The following is a 6,721-nucleotide window of genomic DNA, read 5'->3' as shown; positions in this document are numbered from 1 at the left end:
CTACGAGGCAGGGGCCTGCGGCAGCACCTGTTCATGGCTGTCTAAGAATCCCCTCTCTGTGGAGGGGAGTGCGAGTGGTCAGTGTAACCGACTTCAAAATTCTAAAAGTATGTCTGTGGAACGTACTGGAATAAATACGTATGGATTCAAGGGAGTCCTCGCAAGCGAAGGTGGCAGAATACCCGGAAGGGGCTAGAGTTCCCCTCATGCTATAAATGCCGGGAATGAACAACGCTTCAGGGGTGACATTAAAACAAGCCGCTGAACCTTCTCTTGAGGTAAGACCTATTCAACAGGTAAAACCTGGATAAGGAAGCAAAAGCTGTCGGACCAATCGAGGTACCAACAACGAGCAAAGCTTCATCGTTGCGGCAACAACACACCCCATGCCTTCATTTGCAGTAAGCAGTTCACTGAAGTTGGTGGCAGCATGAAAGTTGGACAGAGGTCTTAAATCCGAGACCCAAGTCGGGCTCAGGAAAAATATGGGACCATCTACAAGTTAGTAATATTTACACTTGTTTTGTACTAATGATAACATATGTTTAGTTTATATGTTGTATCAAAATAGCATTTCCCTTAGGATGGAAGGGGTCCTAGTGGCCTTACAACACACAAATGGTTGGCATCTAACCATGTAAAGCTGCACAACACTAAGGTTCCAAGCACAGAATTGGGCCAGATTTGTCTTTACAGGCAAGCTCAGAATTATGTCCAGAGTCATCTTTCGAGGCAGGCTCTGTATTATGGCCAGGAATGGCTTTCGGGACTGGCTCGGAAAATGGGCCAGAGTTGGAGCTCGAACAGGTACGGAATTCGCAGGCGTGGTCTGCTCATTATTGAAAAGATGCAGAATGTCGTTTAACTCGCATGTGCAGTAAAAAAAATTCCAAAATAGGAAACTTTGCATCTGATTTCCTTAGGATGCTCCCATTTACAGAGATTACCGGAGACATTTTGAAAATTATCTGGATAAGGCAATGATAAAACATTGCAAAATGTGTTAACTTCAGTTCCCAGGTTATTTACCAGTTTACTAAAACCAATGCTTGGACTGCTCAGAGCTCAAAAACATTTGTTATGTGTGGAGGATATTCTAACGCTGTATGTTGTTAAATTCAACTGTTTCAGCCTCAAACTATGTTTAAGAAAATGAAGGTGATACCAATTAGATTTATTCATCATTGGGATTTACTTTTAACTATTAATTAGCCTGTGACTCCGCCTTGGGGTAAGAGATTGGAATTAACAGGAGCCTCGAACAATATTGTTGTGATAAAACAGCCTTCTATTCATTAAGTATAATTGGCAATATAGTGGCTGTAATTCAGCTGTGCAAAGTAGTAATCTCAAATTCCATGTAGGTCTTATGACAGACCTTATGCTATTACCAGCTGAAGTTACCAAGGTCATTATGGTAGAGGAACAGTATTCAGCGTTACTCCAGTAATCTGGTCAGTAAAATTTCAGTTATATTATAAACTGATGGGGCTCTAAGGTGGAAAATTATGAATGCCATCTAGTTCAGAGGCGGAGGAGATTTGCATCAATTAACAATTATTCAGTTCTTGGTATGAACTACCTATAGACACGGTGCATTCTATAGGTTAAATGGTTATTGAGTGAATGTGCATAATCTGATGCTCAAATGTTAAGTTGATCACTATGGTGGTGGCGTATGTTTGTCACATGGGTGTGATCAAGACAATATCCTGTAATAATTTACCTAATCTCAATTTACGTTCAAATATCATCACGTATAATCAATGACAACACAAAATGGGTGTTGGATCCCAAGCATTTAATGAAATTATGGCTCAATGGAATACCGAATTGATATGTTTGTTTCCAGGCTCATTCACCGGTTACAAAAATATGTGGCATAACAGTGGCAAAAAAATACACTCTCGCTACAAGGAGAAAGAAGATATGTTTGTCTCCCTTGATTTTGCCTTATTAGGCGGGTCTTGCAATAAAGTCAGCAAGATCCCGCTCTAGGTTGTGGTTCTGTCTGACTGAGCTATGCAGCCATGCATTCCGCTTTGTTGGGAATAATAATACAACCTTTTATGGTTATTCTAAACATAAAACCTGCTGGTTCAACCTGTGGCTCGGGAAACCAGCCTCCGCATGATAAATCATTATTGACATAGAATCTGAGTAGACCACTCCTGCGGCTTGGATTGTCAGAACGATCCATGTATGTGCTCACTGCAAATGCAGGGATAGCACCAAGAAAGGAAAGTGTTACATTTCCTCTTCAGGAGATGGGAAGTGTTTGTTTAAATACTTAAGATACATCTAATATGGTACAGATAACTGACGGCTTGGAGTTCATTTCAAATGGGTCTTTGACAAAAAATTGTTATCGGACCATTAACTGTGCCCAACGTGCTTTCCCATCTTATTTGCTGCAGCAAAAGGGACCCACTCTGGCGGGTTTCCACCTCTGATATCGAGTTATAAAGGATATCTTTCACACAAGTTCTCCCAGGACAAGCACAGGGCAGTATGGGATATTGATGTGGTATTAACACTATTTCACCAGGAGGCTCCAGCTACATCCTTAGCTCGGCTCTCATAAGGTAGTTATCCTCATGGTGCTGGTCTCAGCACAACGGGTTCAGTCACAACATATTGTGACTGGATAGGATGGTTATATCTACAAATAATGGTCACACATATACAACAATATGTCAAGGTCACAAAAAGGCTCTGAACTAGCAATGTTTGTTAATTACCAAAAACTTTATAAAAGGGTATTGGTTTGGACCATCCCCAGGTGGTTGAAACCGGGTTTGGCTCATACAGGAGTAGATACTAATATATTTTCCGAGTCTCACTCCCACAGAACTGCTACAATGTCAGCAGCAAGGGTTATGTACGTTCCGCTGGACCACATCGATTGCAGGATGGGCAAATTAACTTCTGAACATTTCATAATAACCTATTGCCAGACCAGGGATATTTGCCAACTCTATTTTAGGTTCAGTGGTCAGTTCACTCCCGAATGAGAGGAGTTACCATTATTTATTCATTAAGAATGTTTCCCTCACCTGTCAATGAAGCAGCTGTGGTTGTGGAGACTTGGTTCTCATGGCATGAAATCACAGAGCTTTGAAATCTTCACGCAATCAATAGTAAGATTTAACAAGAACTTACCAATTTGAAATTTGATCTTTATTTTATGAGGAGTTAAGGTGAGCGATTACATGCTCACCGCTCCCTGCCCTCTCTCATAAAGATCACTCGGTAGCTCTAGTCTTCTCCAAGTCTTACTATGTTACTTCGACTGCGGTTATCTGTGATTTCACACCGCTGCTTTGAAGATTGACACGCATGCGGACTGGCGTGGTCTCTTCATGTAATCGCTCACCGTAACTCCTCATAAAATAAAGATCAAACTTCAAACTGGTAAATTCTCGTTTAATCTTACTATTAAATGTGATCTCAAAGTTTGCGGATGACACAAATTTAGGTGGCAATGTGGGCTGTGCTGAAGGTGCTATAAGGCTACAGGGTGACTTGGATAGGGTGGTGAATGGGCAGATGCAGCTACGGTATAATGTGGATAAATGTGAGGTTATCCACTTTGGTGGCAAAAACAAGAAGGCTGATTATTATCTGAATGGTGTCAGATTAGGAAAAGGGGAGGTGCAACGAGACCTGGGTGTGCTTGTACATCAGTCACTGAAAGTAAGCATGCAGGTACAGCAGGCAGTGAAGAAGGCTAATGACATGTTGGCCTTCAAAGCGAGAGGATTTGTGTTTAGGAGCAAAGAGGTCGTACAGCAGTTGTACAGGGCCCTGGAGAGACCGCATGTAGTGTATTGTGTGCAATTTGTCTCCTAATTTGAAGAAGGACATTATTGCTATTGAGGGAGTGCAGCGTAAATTAACCAAGTTAATTCCCGGGATGGCGGGACTGACATATTATGAAAGAATGGGTCGACTGGGCTTGTATTCACTGGAATTTAGAAGGATGAGAGGGAATCTTATAGAAACATATAACATTCTTAAGGGATTGGACAGGCTTGATGCAGGAAAAATGTTCCCGATGTTGGGAGAGTCCAGAACCAGGGGTAACAGTTTAAGAATAAGGAGTAGGCCATTTAGGACTGAGATGAGGGAAAAAAAATTGACACAGTTGTGAATCTGAGGAATTCTCTGCCACAGAAGACAGTGGAGGCCAATTCGCTGGATGTTTTCAAGACGGAGTTGGATTTAGGGCAAAAGGAACAAGGGACAAGGGGGGGTGGGGGGAGCAGTACCGTGGTACTGATTTTAGATGATCAGCCATGACCATATTGAATGGTGGTGCTGGCTCGAAGGGCCAAATGGCTTATACCTGCACCTATTTTTCTTTGGGCCAGAATGCTATTTTTGCATGTAAAGCTTACTATTTGAGGAATGCAATGAAGCATGTTATTGAATGGCAATTACTAAACAAGCTCTCTTGACATTTGAATTAGGTATATTATTAGGATCGCCTCCGATTACATTTGTGCCCCTTTGAATAATGTAGCCCATTGAGCAGCATGTGGAGCACATTTTGTACAAAGTCTGTGCATGAGTCCCATATATTAGTAGATAGTGCTTAGTTGACAAACAAACATGAGATTGATGAAATAGAGGTAGTAAACCTGTATCTTTTTGAGCTAAGGCACCATTAGTTACACGAAGAGCAAGAATCCACCATCAGCACAATCACCACCAAAACAGCTCACCACAGAGAGATTCTGGAAGGTGTTCTTACCCATTGAGAGAGCTACAATATATAATATATTTGTGTAACCTTAATTACATTCTGTTCAATCCCTTGTTTATCAAAATTTGCCCTTAAAGATGAAACCACCTCTTTAGCCCTTTAATAAAAAACAATTCCAATGAATCAGGACCCATCGGGGGAAAAAAGTGCAATTTCTGTCAAAAATAGGTGAACTCTTATCTTGAAAAAATGTCCACATGTTTTGATGATGCGTGGGCGTATTATTGTTAGATACTGAGGTGCAGTGAAAGGCAATGTTTTGCCTGCTATCCAAACAGATCAGATATACTATCCATAAATACTGTTGTCAAAATCATACAATAGATGAAGCACCTCAGAAGATATAGAGTGCAAAATATGGTTCTCAACATTGTAGCGCACAGTTCCATAGACAAAGTGCAATGTCCTCATTGGGGTAGAGGTGAATTGGATAGTTGCCTAGATTTCGGAATCCTGATGACAGCCTTCACATTTTCACACATCCTACTAACATTTACCCGTGGTGGCGATAAACATCTTCCCGTCACATTTCCACCTATATTTCCGAAGTTATTAATCATTGAAATTATTTAAACGCCCCGAAAACGCACCAATTTTGGAAACAAAAATCCAAATGACGTCACAATGCACTCGCAAGGCAGGACGGCCCACTCCGCGAGAGAGGGGCACTCCAGCGCTCCAACGGCAGTTTGCCAAGCACGGCGGGCTACTCCGGGAGGTTGGGGCACTCCAGCGCTCCAACGGCAGTTTCCACTTTTTAAAACAACCACCATTGGTCACTCTTCCAACCGCTCTTCTACAACGTTCTTCAAACCCTCTCCCAAGACAGTCGGGTGAAGAACCAGTTCAGAGCTGGCTCATTCGGACTTCGCTGACTTCGCTCGCTTTAACGATAAGCTTTTATATATTTTTAACGTTGCGCAATTCTTTGAATGGCACTCGCATTTCTTTACTTATTTCATTTCCAAAGTTGCGCAGTTCTTTCAATAATACTTGCATTTAAAAAATAATTAATTTTACCTTTTCAATTTCAGAAAACATAATACTTGCATTTTTCAAAATAATTCCTTATTGTATTGACTAACTTTTATTTTAAACCAGTTGGATTTCAAAAAAGACCGCCATTTTATTTTGAACGGGTTGCATTTTGATTATTACTTCGCAATTTTACACTTTAATTTGACTGCTGATTGAAAACAAAATTGGAGATTGCATTCAATAACGAGAAACAACACAAAACAGATGGAGCAAGAGACACAAGAAATAACTTAACTGAATAAATCTCATCTTTAGCATTTAAATTGTTATATTTTAAGAGTTATTCACGTTTTATGTTTTAATAAATCACTTTTCCACCTGCCGTACCCATCTGCTGTGCCCGTCAGCCGCACCTGTGCAGTATTGCCTCCATCTTCTATGTCACAACGGGAACCTGTCAGCTGCACCTGCGCAGAGAGGAAGAGTGTGTGCCAGTGCCAGCCAGTGCAGACAAGAGACTTGAATATGCAGAGGGGCGTGAGACCTGTTATTTTGTATTAACCATATAACCATATAACAATTACAGCACGGAAACAGGCCATCTCGGCCCTACAAGTCCATGCCGAACAAATTTTTTTTTTTTTTTTTTTTTTTCCCCTTAGTCCCACCTGCCTGCACTCGTACCATAACCCTCCATTCCCTTCTCATCCATATGCCTATCCAATTTATTTTTAAATGATACCAATGAACCTGCCTCCACCACTTCCACTGGGAGCTCATTCCACACCGCCACCACTCTCTGCGTAAAGAAGTTCCCCCTCATATTACCCCTAAACTTCTGTCCCTTAATTCTGAAGTCAATAATGTATTGTTACTTTATTGATAGTTGATAGTTTATCTGTAGTTAACTTGTATTTTGCTTTAATAAATAGTTACAGTATTTGTGATCGTCAGCATTTGCTTTCTCCATTCATT

The sequence above is a fragment of the Leucoraja erinacea genome, chromosome 18 (assembly GCF_028641065.1).
Source record: "Leucoraja erinacea ecotype New England chromosome 18, Leri_hhj_1, whole genome shotgun sequence".
Classification (NCBI taxonomy): Eukaryota; Metazoa; Chordata; class Chondrichthyes; order Rajiformes; family Rajidae; genus Leucoraja; species Leucoraja erinaceus.
The sequence above is the reverse complement of the archived record's forward strand: the minus strand, read 5'-3'. Positions refer to the sequence as shown.